This window comes from Phaethon lepturus, unplaced genomic scaffold (genome assembly GCF_000687285.1).
Source record: "Phaethon lepturus isolate BGI_N335 unplaced genomic scaffold, ASM68728v1 scaffold12121, whole genome shotgun sequence".
NCBI lineage: Eukaryota > Metazoa > Chordata > Aves > Phaethontiformes > Phaethontidae > Phaethon > Phaethon lepturus.
In genome coordinates this window covers 62,666-78,677 of record NW_010517109.1, presented here as the reverse complement: position 1 = coordinate 78,677, position 16,012 = coordinate 62,666, and the positions used below count along the sequence as shown (strand labels likewise).

The 16,012-nt window shown below is 38.0% G+C and overlaps 1 protein-coding gene across 1 annotated transcript in view; it reads left to right on the top strand.

Moving 5' to 3' along the window:
* Positions 1-984: 984 nt before the first annotated feature.
* LOC104627894 (E3 ubiquitin-protein ligase NEDD4-like) overlaps positions 985-16,012 on the top strand; it is a gene marked incomplete at its 3' end in the record, with an annotated part of 72,364 nt that continues 57,336 nt past the window's right edge. The window contains exons 1-3 of the mRNA XM_010296290.1: positions 985-1,083; positions 6,678-6,716; positions 9,585-9,638. The remainder of the gene's footprint in view (positions 1,084-6,677; positions 6,717-9,584; positions 9,639-16,012) is intronic.

Below are 16,012 nucleotides of genomic sequence, written 5' to 3'. Positions count from 1 at the left end.
GCATTTGTGCCAACCTTTATGATAGTGTTTGATCTTCAGTGACCTGGTAATGAGCACGGCCTGAAAAGCTGCAGCAGGGTCAGTGTGCTATTCAGTATGGACGGGTGGGCGGAAGGCGGGAGCATCTGCTTCATTAAGATTATTCAAGATGCAGGTGAGGGCCTCAGTGCCAGTGGCTGGAGTGGAGCCGCTGGTCACAGTCTGGGGGAGCAAAGTGAGTGTCGCTATCTCCCCCAGACCTGGTGTGCGTGGGAGAGGACACACGGCATTCACTAGCATACCTCAAGCTGGACTAGCCAGTGAGTAGGAGGCTCTGGGTGTGGGCAGGTGTACCAGATGGGGACAGGGTGCATGACAGTATTCCTGGGATACCCACAAGTTTAGGTTTCCTGTGAGGTGAGTGCACGAGTGTGTGTTTGCACTGAGCACTGCAGTGGACGAGCTGGTGAGGGGGAGACCCATGGTGTGGGTGGGGGAGCTCAGGATCTGGAGAGGGGTGTCAGATGTAGAGAAGGGCCATGCTAGTATGACTGCTGGTGTGACTGCTGATACCATACAGCTTGGTTTTATGGTTCAGTAGAATTGGAACCACTTCTTCAAGATAATTCCTGTTCCCTTTTGCATCAACCTCAAGTGGTTAGTTGCGGTGAGTCTGTTCTAAAAACAACGGCTCAAATATTTTCTTGAGTCTTGTTTTAAATGGTCTGCCATGTGCATGCTCGTGAGCAGAAGCTCTATGAAAGCAAGTGGTTCTTGTCCATACCAATGGGACAAAGCGGCAAGTTAAATTATCTTTAATGCTATGATCAGTATTTAATTGAGTGTATTCACGTATTTTAAATGTTTCAGTAGCTTATTACAGTTACTAGGCTTTACTGAAAACACTTTCACAAGAAGTGTTTAGAGCTGCTATTGTTATCCAATTAAATGACAAATTTATACTGAAATTGTATTTGGCTGTAAAATTATATTCCCAGTAAATATGACATCTTCTTTTGCAGTGACCCATATGTGAAACTTTCCTTGTATGTAGCAGATGAGAACAGAGAACTTGCTCTTGTGCAGACAAAAACTATTAAAAAGGTATGTATATACTCTTTTTATTCCATTGTTTTGGAAATATTCAGAATACAATAGGAAAACAAGTGCATGCATCTTCAGTGTGCATGATCTGTTGACAGAAAAACAAAAGAGAAAAAATCCTAATATGTTGCATATTATTCTCTAAACCTCGGCTTATCAAATCTCATTGCATCATTCACTGTTTCTTTTATCAAACTCATATTTTAATGAAATATGAAACTGAAATAAAGACCTAAGAAACTCTGCTTTATCATTTCTCTGACTTTTAGCAGAAATGATCATTCTTTAATGCTCTCTTTCAAAATTTCCATTTTCAAAATATTTTCTTAATATGGGAATTTAAAATAGCCAAATGACGGAATTTGGCTGTAAGAAAAGCTTGGAAATGCACTGAAAATGTTTTTGGTTTTGTTTTAATTAGAACCAAAATTTAATTTTCATTGGTTTCTTAATTTCATTCCACATAACCAAAAATTCCACCAGGGGATATTTGTCATTACCAGGGCCCTAAGATTTTTTTTTTTAACTATTATTTTTTTCTTAAATTTACTGGTAGTGATGGCAGACAGGCAAAAGTCATAACTTGCATGACAAGTAAGAGAAAAATAATGAGTAGTCATTTTTATGAAGATATTTACAATCAAGAATGATTCAATTGAAATCATTATTGCAAAACAGAACAGTGAGGAAAGTTTTGTTATTGAAAACACAAAAGAGAATGATGTTGTTCTAAAATCAGAACATTAGGTGTCATAAGGAGACTGTTACGAAATCCTGGAAGCATGGAGGATTCAAGCAGAGGTTTTCACAGGATGCAGGGCATGTTTGATGTTGGAAAGGAAAATTATTTTAAAAGATCTCCTGATTAACCATTGGTACTTGTTTCATAATAGCATTTTTATGTTCATTGACTGCTTTTAAATGTTCTTTATAGCCCATCTAGCTTAGTTTTATGTGAAGTTTTTAGACACTAAAATTTATGAGAAAAATGTTAGCTTTTCCCAAAAAATGTTAACTACTCCCAAAAGGAGTACCTATTTTGTTGCTATAGTAACAACACAGACTGTGGCATTTTTTGTTTCCTTAAATAGGTTCAAGATTTATCACCAATTCCATACAAGTATGTGGGAGGTGTTCTTACGATACACATATCTTGGTTTTGTGGAGAGTATGCTTGTTGTCATGCCATTTCCTGGGATGTAGTTGCATGGAATCAAGTCCTGTTCCTGGAATCATAGGAATGGAAAATGCTTAAGCTTGATAGGTCATTTTCAGGCTATTATAAAATACCTGGCTATTATAATTCTGGTATAAGCTTAACTAACGTGTTCTTGCTGAAGTGCGAGATTGATTTTGTCTTGCTACGGAATGGCAATATTAATGAGAAACTATTAAATCAGGACACCTGCATCTGTGTACTGATAAATCTTTCTTATGTTGTAAAGGGTAGATGAAAAGAATAAAATGAGTGTAGGTGAAGGTTTCATTTTCTTACTTAAAAAATAATTTAGACCACTGTAGTAATTTTGGATCAATAGCAATATGGGCTCAGGCTTTACCAGCTGCTAAATGGGCAATTCATTTCATCTGGAGAGAATTCAGTGAAGTTGGAGACATTTGAGCAGTTGCACCCTACAAACAGCCTTCGCTTTCATGGGCTTGTTTGAAAAATGTATGCTTCGGGATTCCTGAAAAATAACAGTGTACTGAAAAATAACTGTCTAGACAAGTCCGGTTCTTGTAGTGCTTGTTTATTGTCTTAAAAGAGTATGGTAGCTTCTGTTAACTGGCAAACGCCTGAGGATGGGAGGGAGATTTCCACCTCTCACTTCAGTGAAGTGGAAGCATTTCAGTGTGAGGCAGTATGAGTGTAGATGTTGGAAGGGACCTCTGGAGATCCTCAGCTGTAACTTTGTGACTAAAACTCAGGGCAGTTATGATAGCAGAGAGGAAATGGAGCGGGGTCATGAAGGAGCAAGGATCCTTTGGCTTTCGAGAGAGATGCTTTGTAGCAAGTCCATGAAATGGAGGGAGAGGAGATAGGAAGTGTGGGATGGATATAGGACTTTATTTTTTCCACTTGCTTCTTAGGAAATAATGGTGATCACATGCAGAGTTTTATTAATTTCTGGTTTCTTTTTAATTAATTTAATTTTTTAAATTTTCATTAGAATAACATTGTCCTTATTTGAAAGGATGTTGCTGGTATAAAAGCATGTTTACTATAAGATACGGCATGTTTGGCTCCTACACATTTGAAATGTATTGGCTATAGTTCAAAAAGTTAGGAGAGATGGAAATGAGAGCATGAGATTGGAAACAAGTTTGTAACAGTACTGCTGATCTGAAGCAATACTTAGCAGCTTTGGATCCCTGTGAAAGGAGAATAAGAAAGTTTCAGAGAAGACCACCATAAATAAATAAATAAAAGACGTGAAAGTACTGCATTGATTGTATGAAGGAAGAGATAAAGTCATGCATTTGTTTGCACAACAACCCAGCTGTAGACAGAGGACTGAGGATGAGGTGATGGTGATGATGTATTCCTGGGATTGTATCTGCCTTTTTTCACTGTTTCTTGTAACTGTCACTTAAAGCCTGGACTTTTTCAGTCATTTCCATAATAGTGATATTAACTCATCTATTGGAAAGTTGTAGTTAGTGATTTCTGTTTTGAATTGTTAAATTTAACCTCAAGACTTCTGCCCTGAAAGCAGTATTCTTCCTATGCAATTTGCAATCTCTATTTATTTCACAAATAGCAAACATCATTAGTATATCTTAATTTTGAGTTGAAGTCATTAGTGAAAAATATTGAGCAAAATCAGTCCCAGGAGTCAGGCTGAAAGATGCTGCCAGTTACCTCTTTCAGCTCTGTAACTTTTCTTTTAATATGAAAAGTTTAGTGAAGCACCTAACGCTTCACTAGTTTCTTATTTTTCTACTTATTTTTGTCTTCCTCAGTTTAATGGGTAATTTTCTGTGTGGCATTATCTTGCAGGACTGCCTTCAAGAAGGCAGAAGGGACCACAAATTCCCCTTTTTATTCTCAATGTGCAGTTGTTTGTACAGGTACAGATCCACTGTACAGCTAGCCCTAACCTTATGAAGTACTTAGTTATAGCTGAAGGAATTAAATGCCCATTGTTTCCTTACTCTGAAAAAATAATATCAGAGAAATTTCAGTTTCATCTGGCATGATCTAGCTACGTTGAATTTTTTTTTTTTTTTACAGTTACCTCCGTCCGCACATTTAGTTATTCCAACTGTAAAATTTGATTAATGCCTTGTGTTTCCTTTTGGAGCTGTGTTTTGAGTGGCCTGCTAGAAATGCTCTCTTCTTCTTTTTGCAGTAGAAAAAGCTGTATTTGCTGTTTGCCATCTTATGATCTTGTAAGATGCTTAGTATGGTTTTTTAAACTCCTGCTACTAGGCTCGTGATTTCATGTGTCAGTTCTGTCAGAAGAGTGGATGAAGATTACTTAGTTTCCTCAGTTTGACTGCACTGAGCTCTGAAGACTTCACTTTTACATCAGTTGTGACAACTTCTATCTTTGTACTGATCCCTCTTAGTTAGTCTGCCTTTCCCATATGTAATGTTAAACATAATTTCCAGTATCTAAATATGCTTAGTCTCCCCATTGAGCTTCATAAGTAGCATCATTTCTTTCCGTGTTCTCATTTTATTTATGTGGTTGAAAAACCTTCTTTGTGTTTATTCTAATATCCTGTGGAAGATCTAAGTCAGCTTGACTCTTGGCAGTTCTTTGTACCATACGTGCCCTTTTTAGGATGTAGCTCGTTTTGCCGATGAGTCTTTTTGTTGTTGTTTCCCTGATAATATCCTTTATGAAGTTATTTATGCATTTGTTTCTGGAGCCTTTCTTTACAATTGTTTTCTTCCTTTGCTAGGGTTCTAGTGTTTGTACTTTCTGACTTGACCTCCTAATTGTTTGACTTGTAAAGGTGGAAGAAAGTTCTGCCAGTTACTAGGGTATTTACCAAAAATTGTGCTGTCTAATACCTCAGATATTTCCTGAGATTTGTATTTGTGGTTAAGCAGCATTCAAAATTAATGCATTATTGATGGACAGTAGTGCCCTCAAATTTAGTGCAAGACCATGCTTCATTTGTTAAATTACATGGAACCTCTCTTGCCAATAAGAGCTGCATTTGATGAATGCAAGTATTTAAAAAGTAACTTTTTTTTCTTATTACTTTTTTTTTTTTAACTGAATACATTTGTTCTCCTTAAGGCTGAACGTTTCTCTTTGCCCCCAACCCCTATCCCTACACTTCACCTACACTCATTTTATTCTTTTCACCTACCCTGTACAACGGTCTTTTCTTTCATGAAATATTTTCCTGCTCTGTCATAAGACTGTTTAGGATAAACAAGTAAAACTTTTCTGAGTACAGCTGTTAACCACCTGCATAACTGTTCGTATAAGTTTAGAGTTTGATTTTTTTTTATACTAATATTTCCTTTTGTCCTCCATTTTCCCCCTAAATTTTCTAGAAGAAGGTTTTCAAATTTCAGTGTTTGATTTCATTGATAATTAGTTACATATATGTTGGGTTGAGATTCAGCCCCAATTTAAAGGGGAAAGGAGGATGTACAGTTCTCCGCATGATGTGATCATATGAGTGCATGCTGAGCAACAATATGGCAGCTGTATTTCCATTTTGTAAAGAAATGCAGTGTAGTGAGCCACTGGACATGATAAATATATTGTGTGTGTATATCTCTCTCTCTCTCTCTCTATCAAGGAGTTTAAGGTAACAGCCAAGATTATTCTTCTCTGCTATAACAAAATTTTGGTGGGTGTAGAGCCAATTTATACTGTCAGCTCTTCTGGTAAATCTCTGCTATGTGAGCGAATGAGGGAATGATTTGGCATGAAAACAAAACCACTGGGCATATCATAGTTGTTCTTAAACTTATCCCAATTTAAATCGCCCAAATTATTAATGTTAATGTAGTTCTAATATCTTTTTCATTAATTTATTATTTCATGCTTCAGCTCGCTTCAAACTGCACTCTATATGCATATTTTATTCAGATTATTAGAACAAAATTAAAATCCTCCATAGGTTGGGGAGAGATTAGGAAGAGTATCGTACCTATTCAAAGGAAATAACCTTTGGTTTTGTTCTTTTTGTTCTTTTTCTGTTTAATTTACAGTACAAATCTGCCCTTGCTTTTGTAGCCCTAAAGTTGATCTTGTGTTTAAAAATTATGTTGTTGTTTGGTTTTTTTTCTTCTTTTATCTGGGTTTAAATGATTGTTAAGAATGAAACATCTTCAGATTTGATTTTTATAGGTTCTCAGTGATTTGCCTTTTACTCATAGAACCCTATTTATACTTAACATCTATTTTAGGACCATCTGACTCAAATGTCCTCCCATGTTTGGTTTACTCAGTAAAGAATTTTCTAAATAATTTTATGGCAATACTTCTTTCATTTTTTTAATGACATGCTTTTTAACCTTTTTTTTCCTAGAAAATTGTCACTTGCATGCACATTTTGATGATTGAAAAATGGCAAACCCAAAGAAATTCTAGTATGTAAATATGTTTATTTTTTTACAGACACTGAATCCAAAATGGAATGAAGAATTTTATTTTAGAGTAAGTTCCCCTTTAATTACAATCATTATTATAACATGTAAAATTAATCACATGGCATTTTAGAAGGTTGAGAAGAAGCTTATTTTTTATTTGTTGTTTATATGTTTACATTTAAAAAATGCTTGTCCTCATGTAATTGCTTTTCTGTTTCTGTAGCGATGGAATGACCAGCAGAAATTGGCATAAGGTTAATCTAGAAAAGGACTGTTTCACAATTTGAGATTTTATCTAGAGTAAGTTTTGAGTTAATTCATGTGACAAATAAAAAATTCCTTTTACTGAAGATGTATTTTAGCAGAGCATGTTTGCTGTGATTTTAAAATGTTAATGCTGTGGCAAATAATTGTAGTTCTTTCCAAGAGGTGTATGAAATTTGAGTGATCATGGCAAAAGATAATGAAATAGAAATGTAGACAAGGAAGGTAGAAAAAATAATTTCTTCTGGCCCTTATGTTACTTGCCAAAAAGGTCAAAATATGCCTTTTTTTTTTTTTTGGTAGTTAGTATTAATCTTTCTAGATGTTGCTTAAAATGAAAACCAAGTTATAGATAAAACTGAGTGATTATTTTAATCAGAAAAAAAATTAAATTTTTGAAAGTGGTAAAGGAGGGGTTAAAATAGCAATTATCAAAATTAAATTACCAAAATATAAATGAGAAGGGCGATAACAACTTCGTTATTTAGTTCCTGAAAATATTTTTTTTCCAAAGAAGAATGGCTTAATTTTAGTGCAACTGTAGCTTTCACAAAAGAAGGTTAGGTAGACTTTCAGCAGTTTTTAATCTTAAACAGCTGCTTGAGAAAAGATGTCATTTTAGATTGGTAAAAATGGGTGTCCTATTGAACACTGTTTATGGAGTCCTAGCAATTGTCTGTCTTGCTAACAGGATCTTTTAGATAGGTAGTTCCCACCAATATAGTTGTTAATACAGAGGTTTCTGAGATCTAAGTGGAATTTTAATTTTAAAGATGTACCAAATAGCTTTCCTAGGTTTTGCAACTGGATAATACATATCTAAAATAATCTTTATCTAATGAAATATTTTTATTTTTATAATGTACTCAGAGGGGAAAATATGGACTTACACTTTTTTAAGTTATGCAGAGTCCATAGGAACTGTCTTGACACTAAATTATGTCTGGGCCTAAGGTTTTCTATTTTCATCACAGTGACTTTCGAGGTTTGCACACATCTCGTTATAGAGGTGGCTATACCATGGGATAACTTAAGCTACCTGCCTGTAAAAGTGCAGAGGAATTTTGATACTGTAATTTCGCTAGAAAATCATTATGCTAGTAAGAGAGCATTTAATGGTGAAGTGTTAAATGCCTTTGCCTTCAGCACAGAGTTGTAACAGAATTGTACAGATTACCATCATGACCATTACACAGGAAAGGGAAGTGAAAGAAAGTTTTAGGCTGTTTTTCTATCTGAAAACATTTCAAGCTCTCCCAAATTTGATCCCAGCTGCATATGTGATTCAGAAATGGATGACCTCACCTCCATAATCCCATCTTTATGAATACTGGTCTCATAAACATTCTGAGTTGTAAGACAGACTGTAAGGAACAAATTCATGTGTTTTAAACTGAAATGTATTTACTCAGGATTAAGCGATCTTGTTGTACATATCTGTGCTTACAATTTTAACAGATGTTATTTGAGGCAGCCTTTTTAATAATTTTCTCTCAGGAAAAGAGAATACACAAAACTGCCACTATGTGTTGCTTAAACGACAGATATAGTTCATAGAAGCTCTGTTAAAACATCTTGAAAATCCTAAACAATAATGTGAATAAATAAAGTAATGCATACCTCTTTTTTGTGTGTCATGATTCTCTGATTTTCCCAAAACTGGGAAATCCATCGCCACCCCCCTAGAATTATCAGTCCATTGTGGAATGTTATTTCTAAATTTTCTTAATGAAACAAGTTGGACATAGTAACCTGGCTTACAAAATTTTCTGAAAAAAATACATTATGTGGATCAAATACTACAGAACTTTTTTCTTGTTTAATAGTGGCTGTTTTGTCTTCCTGCCAGAGTTGTTCTTTTGTTTGTTTGTTTTTTCCTTTTAAATGTTGGCAGTCTTTCTGCTTAAATTTACTTCAATGTAAATAATTTTCTGGAGGTATATTTGCTGTTTTCAAGTGTTGGAGAGACTTCTGTTGTGCTTTCCACAGGCATGTGTGATAAATGGGCTAGAAATGGTGAGCGATGGACAGTTCAAAATACAGATTGTGAAATTCTGAAAGAAATACAGTAATCCTCTTTCTCCCTACAGTTTAGTTGAACTTTGCAGCTGTAGAACAAAAAAAATCTGTGAGCCAGATAATCTGTCCAGCCTGGGACTTCTTTCCAAAACACAGTGCTTGTCACTTTGGCCGGGCTACCTTTCCGGAGGCCAAGCTAGCTTTGCTGGTGTATTCGAGGCAGCTGAAGCCCCCGTTAGCAGTGCTGGCTGCAGCACATACTGGGGGTGACGAGAAAGAAGCAGCTGCGGTTTGCCCGGGGATGTCCTCTCCAGATTGCTCTTGGCCGTATGGCTGCATGCAGCTCGGCACTGTGCAGCACCCATGCCTTTCCTCTTCGGAGCTTTCTGTAGGAAGAGAAATGCAGTAACTGCGTTGCATTGAGCACAGTAAATGAGAGCTTTTAATGTTAACTGCTAGGCTATTTCTAGTTGCAGTAGGGTTTAGAAACAAATTGTTTTACTGCTCCACTTTAAGTAAAACCAAAGATTTACATAAAACCTGTTAGTCTTGTTCTGTTTGCCTTGGTTTAATCGCCATGTGAACTAGTACCTATGTATTGTTATAATGAAGCTAATGAACCTAAAGTGACATTATTTACTTTTTCTCATAGGTAAACCCAACCAATCATCGTCTCCTGTTTGAAGTGTTTGATGAAAACAGATTGGTGAGTGCTTTTCTTGATCATGTTTTCCTAATCACAAGGCTCCATATAACACAGCTGATGAAGATATAGCATATCTTAAAGGTTTGGTTTTGTCTGTTTAAGTGTGCATAAAAATCATCTGGTTTTGGGACTAACAGTCAGACCATTAAACACAAAAGTAGTACCCTGCTGGGTCAGACCAAAATGGTCCTCTTTAACTCAGTATTCTAACAGTTAAAACCTCATTGTATTCTTCCTTAGGCTTCTCCAGTGCAAACTGAGAGAGTCCCAACCCTTTTAGTCACTTCTAAAGCAGCTGCATCATCCCCTGCTCATTGTAGTGCCTCTTTCCTGTACTTTTTAATACTCCTGGAGCCTTTTTTGGGATGTTGTTACCAGAGCTGCACCTTGTACTCAAGATGTGGGCATATTAATGTTTAAGGTAACGGCAGAATAATGGTCTCTGTTATGTTTTCACTTCTATGCCTCATAATGCCCAGAATATTGTTAGTGGTTTTAGTCTTCAACTTAATTTGTCTGATGCAGTGGGTCTCCTAGAGAAGAAGTCCTCCAGCATCTTACTGCTGCTTTTTTTTTTTGAACTGATTAAGTAGATAAGGTTTTCAGAGACACATGTGGAATAAGTGACACTGTCATTCTGAACATATTAGGTTAAATATGCCAGTGCAATGGCATACTGGGTGAATGACTTGTTTGGTTTTTTGTCTTTTGAAAATTGTAATGCCATCTCTTTGTTTATGAGGTCAGGTATTAACGTTTTCTTGGTTGGGTGCAGTACAATCTCTACTAAATTTGTTTGCTTTGTGAAGATTAGAATCAGTATTGTGAAGATCCTTTTATTCAAAAAAAACACCCAGTATGGAAACATCTGTCTTCAAAAAATGTATTATTTTCTTTTGTCTTCCTATTAAATATAGAGCAAAGAAAAACATACAAGCTGTAATCTTCTGGGGGAAAAGAGGACTTATAACCAAATGATTGTATCTTCCCTTAGGAGGAAGTAAATTGGTAAATCTGTGACTGTGTATTTAGAGCGGGCTGACTGTGAGCATATTTATTGACATATAATGATCATAATGACCACTTGCAGTATTAGAACTGTTCAATACCTTTTGAACTTAAAGGAGATGATCTGGCAGTTCTTCCCAGCTTTAAGGTCCTCTTCCATTGCCCGCTAATGCAAAAAACACTGAAGCAGAAATCCTGTAACCATCACTGCGAGACAGTGTATATAAGCCTGGGTTCAGGACTGTGCTGACATTATTGCGTGACTTGCATGTGTCTTGGGGACGGTTGGAACACGTTTATGTTGGCGTGGAGGACAAAGCAGCGCTCATGGAAGAGGCTTCGGTCTGGCCTGCAGAGAGCAGTGGCATAAGAATCATAGAATATTTGAGTGGGAAGGGACCTTTCAAGGCCATCTAGTCCAACCCCCTACAGTGAGCAGGGACATCTTCAAGTAGAGCAGGTTGCTCAGAGCGCCGTCCAACCTGACCTGGAACGTTTCCAGGGATGGGGCATCGACCACCTTTCTGGGCAACCTGGGCCAGGGTTTCACCACCCTCAGTGTGAAAAACTTCTTCCTTAGATCTCGTCGAAATGTGCCCTCTTCATTTAAAACCGTTCGTTACCCCTTGTCCTGTCGCAGCAAGCCCTGCCAAAAAATCTGTCCTCATCTTTCCTATAGGTCCTCTTTAAGTACTGGAAGGCTGCAACACGGGGATGTCCAAGTGTGGCAGTAATGGGGTGGCGGTTCAGGAAAAAAATGTCTATGTGCAGTGACAGCTGAGAAGTGATAGTTTTGGCATATTCATTTCAGATATATTTCTTTAAGGTTTACAAGTTTCTGTATGCAGTAGTGGCCTTATACTGGCAGTTTCGGTATTTCTGTATTGTTGAATGGTTTTCTGCTCTTCCTGTGATCCGGCTTCTGTAGACAGTCTGCCCTTGGGCTCGTAACCTCCTTGCAGAGGCAGCAACCTGTCGTTTAGGAGCCCTTGCTTTCCTTTCAGAAGGTATTCTGAGCTATTGACAAAGCAAGTACATCGGGGTTCTTAGAGTAGCAGATTTCCACAAGGTTCTGTTTACAGAACGAGGAGACACTGAACTGATTATTTTGGCTTTACTCTGAAATACTTATTGTCAATACTTGCATGGTTTTTATCACAAGAACTTTTGTTTCTTCTTCATGTTCCCAAATTATCAAAGCACTTTCTGACTTTGCAGTCCTTTCCTTTCTATCTCCCAATCAAAATAGAGAATATGTGATGCAAGCTTCATCTTCGTGCCAAGAGAGACAGTGTCCTTGGATAACACGCTTTATCCAAAAAATAGTGTAAAATAATAGTCAGCACGTGTGCTTCCACAAGGCAATCTACAGTATTGTTGCTGTGTAGAAGCTAGTCATGTTTTTCTTCTTGTTGGCTCGTAGTCCACTTAAAACAATAGGGGACTGTGTTGTCTGTTGGCAGTTTTTGTTTTGTTTGGTATTGTTTTGTGATGTTTGGTATTGTTTTAAGCTTCCATTTCTGTCATGATTGGTCATTTTCTGTCTTTGGAAAACAAGCTGCTTGCAAACAGAGAATTAAATGTCTAGATAGAGTATTGACCCTCCATCTACAAATTTTCAGAGCTGTTCACAGAACTTAACGCTTTCAAGTTCTCCTAGGGAACAAATGTCCATGTATTTAAATGAAGCTACACTTCTTGCTAAACAGAGTTTCTTTGCTAGTATGTATTAACAAGTACTGTTGTGAGCACAGCAAACGTGAGTATCCTCAGACCACTGAGTTTCTGTGTTACAATAGAGCTGATTTAGGGTGTTTGTTTCATGTTCTGGTATATCCTCTCTGTCTGTTCTTCTGCTGAGGTTTTTTGGCTCTCAGAAAGCGTAACTGTATTCTGTGCTGGCAATCACACTCGTGGTAATATTGCTAACTTTCTCACTGGAGGCCAGCCAGCAATGGGCAGAGTTTCTGCACGGTGTTTAAGACAAATTGGTACAAAACTACGTGCAACACCCGTCTCTTGGTTTTCACTCGTCTTTACTGCCTGGTAAAACTGAAAAGAAACTTTGTCGCCTGCCATCTTGCAGATTTCAGCTGTTTTTATCGTGTGAGAAATCTTTGTCATATGTACGATTGCTTTGTTCGTTGTAATTTTTAATTATGAAAAGGGACTGTATGGGGTAGTGTAGGTTATATTGCGTTCGTAGGGACAACGTAGAAGTTGTGGCTTTTTAAAGGCAAGAAGTTTATTGCTTCATCATGTCATGAGCACAGCTAAAATTGAAAGCATAACCGTGCTATATTTATTCGTGTTCTGTCATAATACCCTAATGCCATAACACAGACCAAAATGTTAATCTTGAAATAATTTTTCTCATTTGCATGTGGAGTTGACTTAAACTTTTAACACTAAATTGAAGTGGTTTTGTTGCAGTTAAATTTTTGTGTGTGTGCTTTATACAAATGTGCCTTGTGAATATGATGTGGTTTAGATTTATAGCAGTGCCGAGTGTGTTCGCTGCCTTAGTCAGCTGCGAGAGCTCTCCTGCTGGGGCCGTGCCTCTCTGATGGAAAAGGAGCAGCTGTGAAGGTGCTGTTTCAGGCTCTTGCTGGCATTAAAAAAAAAAAAAAAAAAAAAAAAGAAGAAGAAAAAACAAAACCCCCACCAGCTTACATTGGAGAGGGCGAGCCAGGCCACGTGACTCCCACCATCCTACCCTATGTCACAGTGTGTAGGAGCGCTGATTGCTCTTACCCAATCATGCCTGGAATGCTGCTTGCCACTTGGGCTATTTCTGCTATCTGTCGCTATCAGGGCTGCAGTGCTAACAGTTTGGCAGATGGGACACTTTTTCGTGGAGTTTATGTCTTTGGTTTTTAACTTCTGGCAGTGCCTGAATTGTTGCTGTTCTCCCTCTCCTTTTCTTCTCTCTGTAAAACCATGGCCCATCGGCTGCGGTTTCATTTTGGCTCTGGGCGAAGCAACACAGCCCCTGAATCAGAGATCCTCGACCGGGAGAGAGAAGATGACTTTTTCATGGCATTTCACACATTGCCAAGAAGAAACAGTCCTCATGCCTTCTCCCGACACGGAGCAGAGTATGGTGGTGGCAGCGATTTGCAAGAAGTGGGCTCCTTAAAAAGGAGTACATCCATGTTTATTCCCCAGCTGCTGAACAGTATTGATGTGCGTCCAACGAGAAGCTCGTCAATGCAGATCTCCCTTCAGCGCAAAGCTGCGAACGGCTGCGCGGATGAGTGTGCAACCCTGGAACCTCCTGAGGAGACGCTTCCTTGTAAATTCTCAGACTTTAGGGAGCATTATGCATCCCCTGTTAAGAACCATTCTTCTGCTCCAAGCAGTCCAGAGGTGACTCCTGAAAATTCTCCACCCAGACTGACAGAAGAGTTAGGGCAACAGATTAATGGAACTATTTGCTGTAATCGTAGAATATTTTGTACTATTCCTTCTAAGAACCAGAGTGAGGATGCTTCATCAACTACCCAAGAAGATGAGGCAAATGAAGCAGCTTCAGATATAAACATAAGTGGTGTGAGGATTCAGCATCGGGCTTCAAGTGCAGACGTGCCTCAGGTTACTCTACTACCCTTTGGTACTGAGACTCAAAATAATGTTCCCACCCCTGAACCCCGGCGTTGGTCTTTGCAACATGTGCCAGATATGTCATCAAATTCAGGGAAAAAGTTCTTTGTTCTCCAGTTACAGCAACCGCAGACAAGTGGTACTGGTGCCGGAGGCGAATATAACTTTGGTTTTACTGGAACAAAAGGGGACAGATTGGTCAGGTATCCTCGGATACGTCTAGAAAGGAGTACTTCCTACTCTGTCCAGCCACCAACGGAAGAAACTAGCCCCAAGGATGATGTATTGAATTCAGAACTGCATGGAAATGGCAGGAACGGCACAGAAATATCTAGAAGCAATTCAGTAGAGCGGATTCCTCAAGGGCAGGGATGCTTGTTTAAAATCAGACCAGATCAAAACACAAGGCAGCAGCACTTCAGAATTCTTGTCACCCGTGGTCCTGAAGAGCAAAATCAGGTTGTTGGTAAAGAGGGTCGTGGCACCCCTGGTCCTACAACAGCCAGCACCGCAGTAAGTATACCGAGTGTGCTATGCTAGTGAAATACAGAATTGCTATGCAAAGGCTTCTAGACTTGAGGCAACTGAAGCACTTCCATTGTTAGTGCCAGAATGTTCTGCATTTCTCTGGAGCAAGCCACGAATCATCTCTATTTCTAATCTAGCGTAACTTTGTTCTTAGTTATGATTACAACCAGTGTAATATTTTGAGATCCTCCTGTCACACGTTTCTTAATTCAGTGTTAACATCAGCTGGAAAGATTTTTAAAAATAAGAACACTCAAGTGGCAAATTAAGTGTTCGTGTTAATGTAGTTGGTGAGACCTTGCTGCGTGAAGAATTCTTTATGTACTTTGTTTTTAAAAACAAGTATTTTGACACCTTCTCAGTTTCATGTACACCTGTGTGTACCTCTACACAGTTTTAAAACATGTATTGCAATGCAATAGTAGCTAAGACTATAGAAATCCTATAATAATTCCAATCGAGGTATTGGCTTAGCAGATAAGGTATCAAGAAGTTGAGGGGGGTGAGGTGGGTGTGGAATCTATGTTATAGTAGTTTTTTCTTTTAACTTCTGGGAATTAGAAGCATGTCCTCTGTTTTGTGCGGTGCAAGTCCTGATCAAACAGCTATACGAGTAGCTTGGCACAACAGTAAACTGTCTTATTGTTTGTAATTGCCTTGATTTTCTTCAAGATGACAAAATTCATCTTCTGGTTTGTCTTTGTTGTAACGGGAGAGGATAGATGTTTTATGTCTTTAAGCCACTTTTTAAAAGACCAAAGTAGGAATGAAACTGAAGGGTTTAGATTAGTCATTTGCTTAAATTGCTTTACTGTGCAATTTAACACTGCCCACTTGAGTTCCTAAGCTGAGTGATGCTGTATATAGAATAGTAAGCGCTCTGTCTCCAGCTGTGAAAACAGATTCACTAGAGGAGATTTTGGTCTTCATTGCTTGTGTGTTCTCGTTCTCCTGTGCTTTCGTTCAGTGAAATGTAGTACAGAAAGACAGCTGCTCACTGCAGCAAGGCCATATGATGACTCTGCAGCTTTCCTACGGAAAAGCTAATAGTCTCTAAGTTATTCTGGTACAACCTTTTCTTTAGCTCTTCAGTAATCATTGTGAGTAGAAAATCACAAAGTATCCCTAAGTTTGGGTTTTTTTTTAAAGGAAAGTAATAGAAAAAAAATCCCTTGCCAGTACAGGTTTCATTCCAGTCTCTATAAGCTAGCAATTTTGTTTAGTAGTGTATAGTA